Here is a 16364-nt window from a genome sequence, read left to right on the forward strand (position 1 = left end):
TTGTCTTGTGATTCAGACAATTGACACCCTGGGAATTTTATCTTGACCACCTGTAGATATACCTTAGATGTTTCATCAAGCTGAAGTTTCATTCAGGTATGTTCACCAGTCATTATTTGAGATGCCCAATAAAAACATTCTACAGACAGAATTCTAGATGTAGAGTGATAGAGATAAGAGTTCTTTCACATAGAATTCTAAACACAGAATGATGCAATCAGAGTTTTAAACACAGAATTATACAGACAGAATTATACAGATAGAAAACTAAATAAAGATTTTTTAACACTGGAGTATGCAGATAGAATACTAAATTCTACAAATAGAATTCTTAACACAGAATTCTGCAGCTAAAACTCTACTGGTAGAATTGTAACACTAAAATTTACACTTACAATTATAAACTCCAAATTTAACAGATATAATTCCAGATACAATTCTAAACACAAAATGCTACAGTTAGAAATTTAAAACAAGAGTTCACTGATAGATTATAAACACAAAATTTTAGAGATAGAATTGTAAACACAGAATTATACAGATAGAATTCTACAGATGAGTAGTAAATGCAGACTTCTACAAACTGAATTCTAAACATGGAATTTGACAGATAATTCTGCAAATAAAATGTTGCAGATAAAATTCTAAGCACATAATTCTGCAGTTAGGATTCTATACATAACATAGTCAACAGATAATTATACATTTAGAAATTTATATATAGAGTGCAAAGTGCAAAATTCTACAGAGAGTATTATAATTAAAAAAGTCATAAAATGTAAAAAATTTATGTATTTTAGGGAAACATGAACATTCTGTAGGCATAATTCTAATCATAGAAAGCTGAGATATAATTCTAAAACAGAATTCTATACATTGACTTCCAGGGAAAACTACTGATAGATCTCTAGTATTATACTGAACGAATTCAAAACACAGAAATCTAAAGACAGATTTCTTCAGATAGTATCCTGACCATAGCATACAAATACAGTAGTCTGGGGGGATGTACTTACACTAATTAGCCATATGCTTCCTCCTAGAAATATTGCTGTCATCTGAATTCTACAAGTTGAATGCTAAATGCAAAATTCTAGATATAGAATTATATAAACACATTCTTAATATCAAATTCTAAACAGAGAATTGGAGAGAAATAAAGGAACTCCTACAGATAAGATACTACAGCAAGAATATTAAAAAATCTGCTAGAATTTTAAACATAAAATTTACATCTTATAATTCTACATATAGAATTATGCAGCTAGAATTCTAACAATACAATCCTGAACACAGCCTTGTACAGACAGAAATAAAAAAAAATACAGATCAAATTCCAAACTCAACATTTTAAATAAAGAATTATAATTGATGTGCGAACACAAGATTCTTCAGGTGGATACTTAACCATAAACTTATATACATATAATTTCAAATAAAATAGTCTGCAGATTGAAAACAAAATATAGAATTATACCAATACAATTGTAAGCACAGAATTCTGTGCATATGTATATCGTACACATAATTATTTGCAGTTGTAAACACAAATGCTACAGACAGAATTCTAAACATAAAATGTTATAGACAGAATTTTAAATAGAGGTTTCTACTGATAAAATTCTACTCATGGGAATTTATATACAGAATCCTACTGGAAAAAAAAAACTAAACACAGAAATCAAAAAAAGATTTAAATAATTCTACAGTTAGAATTTTAAGCACCAAATTCTACAGACAGAATTCTACTGATAGCATTCCAACAAAGAATGCTAAATACATAAACTAAACAGAGAATTCTGCAGATGGACTTCCACACATAGACATCTAAGCTTAAATTTCCAGGCACAAAAAAAAATCTACAGAAAGAATTATAAATTCAGCATTGTGTACATATAATTCTAAGTGTCCAAATCTAAACACAGTGTTCTAGATATAATTCTAAACACAAAATTCAAGTGATGGAATTCTAAAAAATGTTATACTTTCAAGTCTACAAGTAGACTTCCAAACACATAATTCCATCTCAGCAGATATAATTCTAAGCATATAATTCCAGACATAGAATTATAAACACAGAATTCTGCAAAAGTCTTTTAAACACAAAATTCTAGAGGTAAAAAGTCCAAGCACATAATTACATAGGTAGAACTTTATGGCTATAATTCTAAGCACTAATGTATATGGACAGAATTGCGTAAACTGAATTCTAACTGACTTCTTCTACTGGAATTATAATTACAAAATTTCTACAAAGGATTCTAAAAGGAAGTCTATAGAGAACATTCTAAACATTGAATTCCACATGTAGATTTCTAAAGACAGAATTCTACTGACAGAACTATAAACAGAGAATTCTACAGCCAAAAATCTAAATGCAGAGTTCTACAAATATAATTATAAATATAGAATGCTTTCCAAATACCCTGGGATTCAGAGAGGCATACCACATTGGACTAACCTTTCCTGGAGAAATTAACACAGTGTTGTAATCCTGAGGGATTTAGAGACTGTTATACTGCTAATGTGGTATGAAGGCACTGGCCTGTTTTGTGGATAGCAGATTCACTAGAGGAGCCGCATGCTAATTCAGCAGTCTGGGGGTGTACTTATAGTAATTAGTCATATGCTTCCCTCCAGAAATATTGCTGTCCTCTGAATGGCATGACAATGTGATTCAGAAACTAACTACCATTTGGAGCACAAATCAGATAAAGTGTACTCAGTCTTTTGCTGGTGTACACCCATTTGCTTCATTAGAAGGATCAGGGCTTTTAATGCCACTGTGGGAAAGTAATGCAAAGCCATGTGTGTGTGTGTGTGTGTGTGTGTGTGTGTGTGTGTGTGTGTGTGCGTGTGTGCGTGTGTGCGTGTGTGTGTGTGTGTAAAACTACCTCTCAGCTGTACAGATTTTTGCAGAATGTCCATATTTTTGCCTCATATTTTTAGCCTGTTCCTCATAAAAATTGTGTTTTCTTGACAAATCACTGTGGTAGTGGTGCTGCGGTAGCATTGTCGCCTCACAGTAAGACGTTGTCCTGTTCGATTCTCAGCTAGAGCATCTTCTGTGTGGAGACATGCGTGAATGGGCGTACCTTCGTTGAAGTTTGTGCGTCAGGGCTGGCAACTCAGCACATAAAAAATCTACTGCCAATCATTACCGGAGTTCCACTGTGGCGACCCCTAACTGGGAAAAGCCGAAAGACAAGACTGGTAAGAACTAAGAATTAAAATCACTAAATAATGACATGCATTTGAGTTTCAGATTTCATGTCTTTCAGAAAATGCATTCTAACATAAATCCTTGTATTCTAGCAACTTTCTAAGTTTCTAACAGCAATATTTAAAATGTGTCCTTATTTTTGGGTCTTTGTCCCCCATTATGTTAGGCTTTATCCAAAGTTCTTGCGCTAAGAGGTTGAGAGGTATGGTGTATTTGTTTGGCTTTGTGTATGAGTGTGGATGGGTGTTTGTATGTATTTGTGTGAATGTGTGTGAATGTTGGAAAGTACCTGTGCAACCATATTGCATAGGCTGGTAGGAGGAGCACTAGTTCAACTAGCTCTAACAGGGCAGTACTCAATTCAGAGACATGATAAGGAGCTGCTGATAGGTTATTGCTTAGTATGGCTTTATTGTGTCTCCGAATCCCATATTATTGCACTGCTGCCCAGTACACCATTGCCCAGTTAGTGCTGTTGGTAATAAGCTTTCTGAATCTTGGGGTTAGTTTTATCAGTAAAATTATCAACACAGAAAATGATTATTAACCAATAACTCTAAAGATATAATTTAATACCCACACGTCTAAAAGGAGCATTGCTGTTTGTTACTGGATCAGTGTTTGATTTATTTATTTATTTTAAATTTAACTGGGTTGGTCAAGCTGAGTCAGGGGCCCATTTTCAATGGAGACCCGAGGAGAAAATCTCCAGTACATTAATGTATAAACATGTTTAAAACATAAAGAAAACAAAGAGGTGCAGTGTTACAAAAACAACATCAGTAATAAGTTGTAAGACTTAGAATATAAATAAAAGACATTTGAGCAAGAAGTTAAGAGTTTAGAGTTACAAGATATTACATATTTACAACGATCACTTTTGAATTGTGATGTACCATGGTTACAGTGGTCCAAGGGTAAAGCCCTATAAGAAGGACCGTAAAGAATGCAAGGGAAAAAAAGTAGGGGTAGGAGGGAGAATGAAAAATTAAGTTGGATTTTGGCAGGGGCAGATTCATGAGCCTAGGAGGAAGGATTTGAGTTTTTTTTTTTAAAGATAACAGTTAGTTATAGTTCTAATAGCAAAGGGGAGTTTGTTCCAAGCTATAGAGACAGAATGATTGTAGATGAGTTTGCCTATGTTCTTGTTGGGCCTGTGTATGTGTAGGAGTTGTTGGTCAGAGCTTCTCGGTGAGTGAGTGGGTGTGTATTGGGAGATGATGGAAGAGAGGGATGGGCAGGCGGATGGTTTGTGTAGTATGGAATGTGTGATTTGAAGCTGAGTGGTGAGAATTTGATGAGGAAATTCAGGCCATTTCAGTTCTTTTAAGGCTAATCAACGGTATGTTTTGTAAGGTTTGGAAGCTGCAAATGTGGCAATTTTATTGTAAGTTTGTTCAAGCTGGGAGGGTAAAGTGGTTTGAAGATTAATGAGGATGGGGGAACCGTAGAGCAAGCAAGGAAGAAGAAAGCCCTTAGCTAAGGATATTTTAGTAACAGGGTTAAGATATTTTTTGTTATGGTATAATAGTCCAAGTTTTTGGTTTGTCTTTTTGATGCAGTGATGAATGTGTTGGTCGAGTTTTAGCTGGTCATCAACAATAGTCCCTTGTAGTTTTATATGAGGATCAGCTTTGATAATTGTATTATTTAGTGAGGAAATAGTGAAAATGGACTTGTGGTGTGAGAGATTCTTTGACAGGAAGAGTAACAGTTTAGTCTTGTTTGGATTAAGGATTAGCTGGTTATCATTTAGTTATTTTTTGACAGAGATGAAAGTGTTTTGGGTGAGTGTGTGTAGGTGAGGTATATTACTGGCAGATGAAATGAGAGTAGAGTCATCTGCATATTGGATAAATGTAGACTGGGTACAGGCAGAATGGAGGAGGTTGGTAAAGATATTAAATAGGAGGGGGCCCAGGATACAGCCCTGAGGACCCCAGTTTGAACTGGTAAGAAAGGGGAGTAGGAAGAGAACCATTGCATACATTGTTGTCTATTAGAGAGGTAGCTGGAGAATTATTGAAGAGTAGGTGGGGAAAGATTAAGGAAGCTGCAGTGGTGCAACGATAGTGTTGTTGCCTCACAGCAAAAGGTTCTCCCGTTCGATTCTCAGCTGGAGCGCCTTCTGTGTGGAGTCTGCATGTCCTCCCTGCAGTTGAGTGGCATTCAAAAGACATGCTTGAATGGGCGTGTCTTCGTTGAAGGTTGGGCATCGGGCTGGCACCTCGAAAAATCGACTAACAATCTTTAGCGGACCGGAGTTCTGCTGTGGCGACCCCTAAGCCGAAAGAGGGAGAAGAAGAAGGTGAGGAAAGATTAAGATGGACTAGTTTTGTTAGTATCTTAGAGTGGGATGCAGTATTGAATGCTTTGGATAGGTCCAGGAAAAGACGATATACAAGTTTATTGTTATTTCTAGCCTCAGCGACAGTTTGTGTAAAAGAAATAAGGGCAGTAGCAGTGCTATGGTGAGGTCAAAAGGCATGTTGGGTAGGTGTTAGCAGGTTATTCTGGATAAGGTAATTAATTCATTGAGAGTGAATACATTTTTTAAGAATTTTTGAGCATAAGGAAAAGATGGCTCTTGGTCTGAAATTTGAGGGTTATGTGGAGTTGCCAACTTTGTGTAGTGGAATAGTATAAAATAATTTCCAGATGCCAGGTACTGTGCTTTCTAGAATAAGCCTGTTGATTAGAATAGAGATAGGGAAGGCAATAGATTTGGCAGCTAGCTTAGAAACTGGGGAGTTAGTTTGTCAGCGGAGGGTGAACAAGATTTAAGTTTTAGGAGAAGGGATTTGATGTAGGAGGTGGGAATAGGTTTGAGAGAGAAAGGCATGTTTGTAGTTTGAGAGAGGGCAGGGAGGTGTTTGGAGGGTTGGAATGTTGGTCTAAGTTTGTCAGCTTGTGGACTGTATTAATGAAGTAGCTATTTAGCAAGGTAGCTGTAGTGGAGATTTATTAGGGAAAGGATTTGTGGTTGAGGGGTTCCCAGGGTGAACGATATTATTTATAGCTGACCAGAACTTTTTGGGGTTAAACAAGTGGTTGTTTAGTGCTGTATTATAGAATTGTTTCTTATCTTGGTGGATATACTATTTGGTAAGGTTCCTAAATTCCTTATATTTTTGGTATAGGGAAGGAGATTTGTTTTTTGCCAGGTTTTCCAGGTGCTATTTCTTTTGTGCATGAGGGATCTAGTCTCTTTTATCAGCCAGGGTGCATGGTTAACTTTTGATCTTAGAAAATCAAGCTCATACCTCTCAACACTACCAATTTAATCCATATTTTCTGGACTGTAGCTCAAAATTTGCAGCTGTCACAAATTTTTGAGCTGGACACTGCTTTACATTATTTTTAGAGCTGGAAGGTTTGACAAAGCACTGCAGTCATGGAATGCATTAGAAGTAGTTAGTGCTTTTAAAATTTCTACTGTTTTTCTACTGAAATTATTTGTATATTTATTTATTTATTTTTCCTTGCATGGCTTCAGGAACCATGTCTAATGATGGCTGTTGCAAGATGATTGGATCTCAGAGGTCATCTGACTAGTAACATAGTACTGCAGTTATGCTGAGTTGGAAGACTAATAAGAACGACTGGCTAAGTGGCAGAAGTTTTATAGAGGTAAATAAAAACATCATAGAGCCGAGTACAGAAAACAAATTATTCATTTTAGTTCAGTTTATGCATTTATAGATGAGAGCTGAGTGCAGAAAAAAACATTAAGGCATGATTTGTATTCATCATAGCTCATCATAGATCAGCTCAGAAATGCTAAAATATCGAGTAAATTGATATTCCATCTGGTATAATTGAGAGATGTTTCCAGGGGTGGGGTAACTGGTTGTACAGCAGATGCCAAAGCAAATTGCTTTACAGCAGCTAATGTGCCATACCTACCATGGTGGACGCAGGTGGACCAGCACATTCATTATAATATCAGACATCCAGGAGGAGGATGATGATGTGCCAGTCCGCAAGGTTCATAGTGTGCCACAGTGAGTATGGGTTACAACAGATGTGCATCATCACAATCAAGGGGTACCTCAGCTGCACGGATAAGAATGTGATGTGGCTGATGGACAGCTCATTTTCCACCAGAAGAATGGCGTGTCATCAACTATGCAATATGTATGATAGCACTGGCTTGGATGAAATCAGTAAGTGGATGCCACAGTGTACTCTCTGGTGATAGTTAAGAGCCAGGCAGCTTATAGCATCCTGTTCAGTGACATCATTGGCACTGCGGAGGGTTTTGGTCTTATCACCATGCAACAGTACCTCATGATGAACTTTCAGCAGGTTGCATTTAATGCCAGCTGCCTGACATTCTCCATGCCTGTATACTTAGCTGCCTGGTCTACGTCATCTAATGCTGGGTTCACACGTGGTTCTATTATATACAAGTGTAACAGCATTCCAGATGGAGGTGAAGGTGCTGCTTGCCTTTCCCTATCTGATATCAGGGGAATACCAGAGGTATATTTTTTGTTGTATGAGCAGTGCTCCTGTGAGGCTTTTCTACTTCTTCAGTGGTTTAATGACAACTATGTGAGGTGCAGACATTGGCAGCATGACACCCCCATGTTTTTCATGATCAGTGTGTGCCAACCCTTTTCCTATTAACTTCTGGTAAGTGCAGGAGCTGTCTGCTGCCTCACTCCTCCATACTCAGAACATTGTGGAAGGGTTGCACAGATAGCTGTATATATTGTGCCACTCATACACCACTGGACTGCATGAACTGCTGTCCAGTGGTGTATGAGTGGCACAATATATACACCACTGGACTGCATGAACTGCTGTCTGTCTTTATGGGTGAACACAACCATATGGGCACACTCAGGGAGTCTGTCATCTGTGGCCTATGACTATCCTCAATGCATCACTCTTGAGTGTAACATCATGATGCCATGTGTCAGCTGGCAACACAGAGAGAACATATACCATGCTTGACTTCCTTTTTTTAAACCCCTTTATTAAATCATCACAGAAGAAATAGACAAACATACATTAATAGAAAAAAATATATATTAATAGTTTTCCATTTTCATATGTAATACATCACTTGTTTTCTTTCGTTCTAATTATCACCAGTCCAGCATTACATAAATTGCTAATTTCCTGCCTTCCCTTAAACCTTACTCCTCTTCCTGAACATTATTCTGCATGTATTTTTCCCCACAATTTCCATTTATTTTTATGTAATTTGCTCCTTCTCTTGAGGGCCCCCATAGTGTCCATTCCCATCAAGGTAGCTTCATCAGACCTAATTAAAACAGTCTTCCTTCCACTATTTAAATGCAAACCATCCAATCAAGAACCAAGAAACAAATCACCTATTACTTAAAGTTTCAATACATCTTATTAAAACATTATTTCTTGGCACACAGATAAATAGAGTAAATATATATATATATATATATATATATATATATATATATATATATATATATATATATATATATATATCAAAAGATACACGTTTTTCAACCAAAAATATAAAATAAAATAAATAAATACATGTAATAAAATGCAATACCTTGATGGTAGTGAAAGCGCTCGCCATTGCTTTAGCATTCTTGTTTCATTAAAGTGTTTGTGTTCTACCGTGGTGTGCACCCAGTTTCTTTTTATCTGAATTTGAGTTCATGCTTGAGAGTGCACTTTATCAACCAGGATTCTTTTTTCCTATGCATTTATTGTTATGGTATACTGTACAACCTGCTGCCTCACTGTGGGACTTGTCTGCACAAGAGAGTGGTGTTGTTTTGTGACTGTACACCTGAGGTGCTTGTGTACTTCCCATGTATATGCATTCTGGGCACCTATCTTCCTAAATTTTGTTTGGATATTATTGGCAGCCATTGGCATTAACTGCATTTTCCTTTCAAGTACCCTTTTTTGCTTTCTTGGAATACCCTCCTTTGGCTGTTTTTCCATGGCCACTAACTATATCTTTGATGTTATTTTGTTTTTCTTTTGTAGTGTTGTTGCTTGTGCTTTCCTTTGACAGCCCTATTAGCAGTTGCTATGAGACTTGATGCTTGCTTTGCAGGAGCTGTTTGTGAAGCCCGAATTTGTATTGCCTGGATGTTCTGTTGTTGTTTTGAATATTTACTGTGCACCTGTTAGAGGGAGTGCTGTTGTCCTCTGCAGTTGGGATCTTTCTTACTGCTACAGCTCCAGCTTTCCTTTGAAAGTACAACTTGATTTTTTTCCTATATGTTTGTCTTACATGTACATAATTTTGCAATAAAATTGTTGGTAGAATTTTCAGGGAGTTGATGCTTCCTCAGGTTATGCTAATATTCCTAGCTACTGCTCTGTGTAATCTGGCTTAAGGTACATTTCTTTCTGTTTGTTGGTGTGATGTTTCCATTATGACTTTTTGCCACTTACATGAGACGTGTCTGTGTGCCTGCATTATGTCTGTCTATAAGGCTGTCTGCCTCCTTCTTTTGCTTAGTGCTTGGCGCTTTTGAGGTGGACCCCTTCATGTATGCCTGCATTAGTTTGTTGTCTTGCAGTGGGTGGGCATTATGCAGTGGTCCTACTATGCTACTTTCTGCTACATCATAGTATATACTCCCACTTGGCTGCATTGGGTGACTTGGGAACTTCTTTGTATAAAGTTTGTGGGCTTTGTGATTTTAGCTGGCATATTGACTTTTGGAGGTACTCTGGTTGATAGCACATCCATCTACTGTGACTACCTATTGGAGCTGTGCAGAGCATCATAGTCTATGATTACAATCTTCATTTTTAGTGTATTTTTTCTGAGTATTATTTGGGTGATTTATTTTTCAGTACTTTCTCTTTCAATTACAACACTATTCACACTTTCATGGGGAATCAGTGCTTTACAACTTGATATGTTATTCCTTTCAACAATTCTAATGTTCAAGTTGTTACAGCATTAAGTATGAATTCTGGGATTGGTGGACCAACCATAAGTATAGAACTCTAGAAACTGAATATGACATATAGAATCCTGCAGATAGAATAGTAACCACAGAATTCCCCATAAAGAATTTTAAGCATACAGTTTCGCAAATAAAATTCTAAACACAGAATTTTACAATTAGCATTCAACACAAAATTTTACAGATAAACTTGAGGAATAGAAGTCTTCAGAAAGATTTTGAAAGCAAGAATTCTACAGATAGAATTCCATGCACAGAGTTACAACTATATGATTCTAAATACCAAATTCTGCAGCTAGTGTTCTAAAAAGCATTCTAAAATACAATTTTACACATGTGATTTTATAGAATTCCCCAGATGGAATCCTAAATACAGAATGTGACAGAATTCAACAGGTAGAATTCTAGAAATAGAATTATAAATGCAGAAGTGTGCATGCATATAGCTAGAATTCTAAACACAGACATCCAGGGGGAATATTCTGAACACAGCGTTTTACATCTACAGTTCTCCCACAGAAATCATACCAGCACCTCAGTAATGTGGTGGAGGGATTATGAGAATCAAATTTCTCTACTAAGTTATTTTGCTTGTAAGGAGAAAAAAGCTTATACCATCTTTTGATTGTGTACACCAATTTGCTCTTTTGGATGGTTCATGGCTCATAGTATGACTACAGGTAGGTACCTCAGAGACATTTGTGTGCGTGTCTTTGTGTACGGGGGTGGATGTGTGGTTGGGTGTTTGTAGGTGTAGGAGTGCAACTGCATGGATAAGCATATGTGTATATGTATGTGTGTATGTCTGGGTGGTCACCCTGTAGGAGATGAGTATAGTGAAGCCACTATTGTAGTGAAGTGCACGTGTGTGTGTGTGTGTGTGTGTGTGTGTGTGTGTGTGTGTGTGTGTGTGTGTGTGTGTATGTGTGTGCGACTGTGTCTGAGTGTGTGACTATGTGGTTTTGAGAGCATTAGCCTGTCTTTAAGAGCTTGTTTGCAGTTACATGGATGTGTGTATGTGTGTGTGTGTGTGTGTGTGTGTGTGTGTGTGTGTGTGTGTGTGTGTTTGTGTGAGAGTATGTGTATACATTTGTGGGAGATGTCTGTGTAACCACAACACATGAGTTGGAAGTGGAACACTAGTGTGTTCAGATCTGAGATTGTCAGTGTTCAGTATACAGACATGATCACTGGATGCTAATAAGGTGTTTCTCTGTGATGCTTTATCATCTCTCTGAATCAGAGATTACCACTATTGTGCTAAATGGGAGTTGTAAAATTTACCATTTAAAACTGGCAGTGATTGTCTGACTCCGTCGGTGTATGCTGTAGATAGAATTCTATTCATACTGTTCTAAACAATTCTATGCATAAAATGAACAGAGGCGAAAGACATGATTTCCATATAGAATTCTACATGAAGATTTCTTTGCATATAATTATGGAAACAGAATTCTTTAGAGAGAATTCTAAAGACAGAATTCTAGATATAATTCTGTAGAGAGAGACCTGTATGAAAAGAGTTCTTAAAATAGAAATAGAAATGCAGAATTTAACAGATGGAATTCTAAACACTCAAATGCAAGGACAAAATTCTATACATTACATTCTACAGGCATTTATTTATTTAACATTTGTTTACCAGGAAAGTCCAACTTAGTATGAAGCCAATTTTCAGCAGAGGTCTGGGGTAAACACTCCGGACACATGTCTTTGCGACATGGGATGAAACCAGAGCACCCAGAGGAAACCTACACAAATGCAAGGAGGACACGCAGACTCCACACAGAAGGCACTCCAGCCAAGAATCAAACTGGAGAACCTCTTGCTATGAGGCGACAATGCTACCACTGCATCCCCTGCGCCATCCTGATCAAATTCTAAGACCAAAATTCTACAGATAGACTCTAAACACAAATTTTCAGGTAGAATTTCTACAGATAGGTTTCTAAACATAATTCTACAGATACAGTTCTAAATGTAAAATTCTACAGAATAAATTTTAAACATAAAATTCTAAACATGGAATTCTGCAGATAGTGTTCTACAGATAGATTTCTTAACAAAGAATTCTACTGATGGAATTCTTAACACAGAATATACAGCTATAATTTGATATATAGAATTCTATATGTATTATTTAAAAAAAACAATTTTCTAAAATGTAGTTCTGTAGGTAGAATTGCAAATATAGAATTCTACAAATAGAATTTTAAGCATGGACTCTGCAGCTGAAATTTTGCATAGAGAATTCTAAACACAGAACTTTACATTTAGAACTCTCAGCAAAAAATCTACAGATAGAATTCTAATCAAAGTTTTCAAAATACAGAATTCTAAACATATACTTTATACAGAGTGTGAAGTAAAGATTTCTGAACACCATATTCTATATATATAGTAAATAAAGAATTATTGGGGTAGAATCCTAAACACAAAATTCTACAGATGAAATTGTAAACATTTATAGATTTCTAAAGATAGAATTACAATGGTGAGTGGGGTTTCAAAGCAAGGTAGGCTCCAGTGAGCAAATGAACAGGTGGAATTAATTGAAATGGGGTGGTGCTATCCCATGACTGGGTTAATTTTTATTTTTAGCAACAAATTTTAATATGAATAATAAATGATACAGCTTTAACTCATAACATCACTTACACCCAAACAAATAGTAGGATGCATGCAACTTATAAAAAATGAATTTGCTTTTTATACAAATAGCTGGATCCATAAATGTGGAATCTAGATGTTTCTCTATTGTCTATGTATGAGATGGGTCTATCAGTCCAATATAATCCACACAGGCATCTTCTGAAATGCTATCTTGTGAGTTAAGAGGTCACATTGAGTAATTTGATTCAGGGCATCTACTTCACTTTGTGGACAAGTGCTAAAAGTGTGCTTCCAAAGCTTCTTCCAGACATGACTACATTTTTAAATTATAATTGCAATATAAAAACATTTGTGCAAGTATTGCCAGCCAAAAAAAATCTATATATTGTGACATATCTACAACATAACACAGCCTTACCCAAATGTTCTGGGAAACAGGCACCTTTAAATCCTTCTACAAAACTTTTTTTAGAAAGCTCGTTTTTTTCACTTTTCCATTTTATTAAGTTGTTATAGGTATTACTGATTATATATATTTTTCTGTGATTGGGACTTCCAGCTTCCAATATTAATTTAACTAAATTAGGCCACTCTGTATAATTTATGGAGAAACTGTTTTGTAAAATTCTCTGCTGTGTCAGACAACTGAAAAGATTCTTATTTTGTGCTTCTAAACTATATCATTCCATGAGCTCCTGCCATGCCATAAATCTGTTTCCAAATGTCAACTGTTCCAAGAGTGTGAGACCACTCTCTTTGGATACTATTCTAAATGCAAAATTCCACAGAATAAATTTTCAGCATAGAATTCTAAGCATGGAATTCTGCAGATATACTTCTAATGTTGCTGTACATTATTATTCCAGAAAAAAACCTCTGTAGATCAGTGTGTGTGTACAGCTTTAAGTAGCTTTCTAGGGGCTTGTACAAGTGTATAAATACTGAGCACGTGCGAGCCTGGCTGCCATTTTGTAGTAAGCTGTTGAGATGTAAGCATGTATGCCTACGTAGTCTGTTAATTGGTCCATTTATATTTTGTATAGCTGCTATCCATCCTGATGTGTTTCTATGTAATTAAACATATAAACAAACTACCCTGCTTGTTCGTCATCTATAATAGAGAAAGACAAGTGACATGGTGCCTGAAGTGGCATGTCTAAAAAGGATATGGAGCCAGAAGGGAATCCAGATTCTTCAGTTCGAGATCAAGAGGCACTTGGGTAGACTGGAGGAATATATAGGAGTGAATCATCCCTACTGCACGTTTAACTCGCAAAACAGATCAGAAATGAATTTCAGGTATTAAAATTTACTCAAGCTATTTCTTATTCACAAAATATGAAATGAGGCATTCAGAACACTCTAAACAAATTTCTAAGTAACAGATATATCAGATACTGTGATATATCAACAGAAATATTCAAAATAATTACAGAAAATGTTTGAAATAAAATCTGAATCTCATAAAGTGAATAAAATAAGGGAAACAACCACATTTTTTCTCTAAGCACTACATTTTCACATTAATCAAAGTTATTCAAGTTGTCTGAAGAATATGAAGTGTTTGCATGTTTGTGCAGTATTACAATACAGTTATTTCACAAAATACAGCCATTACAGAGCATATTTTGCAAAGTAAAGTATTTCAAAGAGTTCATTGTGCATGTGAATGTTATTACAAGTGCTGGCTGTGTGCATATGTGTATATAATTACAAGGTCCATATTTTCAGTGCATGCACAAACACATAATTTGTTGGCGCAGCAGATGGGTTTTGGAAACCAACTCCACTGGTATTTGACAATAATATTGCAGAGAACTGGAGAGTGCTTGAGCAAGAGTACAATATTTTCATACAGGCTGCATTTTCTGATAAAGATCACCATACAAAAGCATTTATTCTGCTTAATTTAGCTGGCTCAGAAGCAATAGAAAGGAAGCATTCATTTGTGTATGTACCTGCTGTCTTTGCAGGAGAGGGGGAACACTGTCATACAGTTGTACCAGCTGAGCCAGGAGAGGACCCCAAGTGCTTAAAGCATAAATTCAGAGAAATGTGTAACCCCCAAATGAATGTTACAATGGAAAAGCACTTTTACACAAGGGATCAAAAGCCTGGTGAAACTTTTGTAACATATATAACTGATTTGAGAAAGAAAGCTAAAATGTGCAGATTTGGTGATTTAAAGGATGAGTTGATAAAAAGACAGACTAGTGTGTGGTATTAAAGATGATGATATGAGAAAATTTTGCTTCATGACAGTGATTTAGCTTTGAATAAGGCTATAGAGATTTGTCAGATATATGAGCTTTCAGAAAAGCACACAGATATACTTACAAATGAAAGATGCATGCTTCCAGTAACTTCTAAAGCCCATGTTGATAGTATGCCGCATGTGATTAACAGAAACAGGCCCAAGCACATGGCTACAACTGTAAACCCTGCAACACTCACAAGAAAACTCCATAGTAGCTTTCTAGCATGTTCTAAGGCCTGCTCTGGAAAACACACCGTGTCAGTGAAGCACGAGTGAGTCAGCAAACTCAAAGAATGCGCCCCCACCCAGGTTTTATTAATGACTGTTGTAATTGTGGAGGAAATCATGAGCCTAAAAGGGAACGATGTTTAGTTTTTGGTCAGAAATGTCACAAATGCAATAAGTGGAATCATTTCAAAGGTTTTGTAAATCAAAAGCCACACATGCCTTTATTAAAAGGGAACATTTAAAGAAACAAGTTGATCATTTAGAAAGCTGCAGCCATACTTTTTATGTTGATGGTGTGTCAGTGCTTCATGAAACATTCAATATAGTAGATTTATGGGCATAAAATTAAGTATTTTGTACTGTTCAGGTAAATGCGAGACCCATAGAGCTCAAAGCTGACACAGGTTCCAAGTGCAATGTTATGTCTGCAGAAACATTTGCTAGAGTATGTGCTGGTGAGAAGCTTGATTTGACAAAATGTGCAAAGCTTGTTGCTTATAGTGGTGAAGACATTCAAACTGAGGGCTCAGTAGTACTTTCATGCTGTTCTGCTGGGAAAAGCTATGACTTGCACATACACTCATTATTAGGGCTTGGAGATGGTTTGAAAATGGGACTGCTTTCATTTGATAAGGAAGTCCATCATGTTAGTTTGAAAGACCACAGCTCTAATTTTGCCCAGTATATTTTCTCTACCTATGCTGATCTTTTTGAAGACAAACTAGGCAAGCTTCCAGTTGTGTACTCCATAAAGTTAGACCCAGATGTCAGACCAGCCTGAAAAGTTCCAGTAGCTATGCAGAACAAAGTCAAAGCCGAGCTAGATAAAATGGTGCAACAAGGTGTAATTTGTCCAGTTGATGAACTAACTGAATGGGTATCTTCCATGGTGGTAGCTCATGAGAAAAGCTCAGATGGTATCAGAATATGTAATGATCCATGAGATTTGAACAAAGCTCTAAAAAGATGTCATCATCCATTGTGTACAGTCAAAGAAGTTGCAGCTCTGATGCCAAATGCCACTGTTTTTTTCTGCCTTGGATGCAAAGAGTTCATTTTGGCAAATTTTGCTTGACAAGAAATCCTCACTGCTCACTACGTTCAGTACTCC

This window comes from Protopterus annectens, chromosome 3.part0 (assembly GCF_019279795.1).
Source record: "Protopterus annectens isolate FY-2018-M chromosome 3.part0, PAN1.0, whole genome shotgun sequence".
Taxonomy (NCBI): domain Eukaryota; kingdom Metazoa; phylum Chordata; order Ceratodontiformes; family Protopteridae; genus Protopterus; species Protopterus annectens.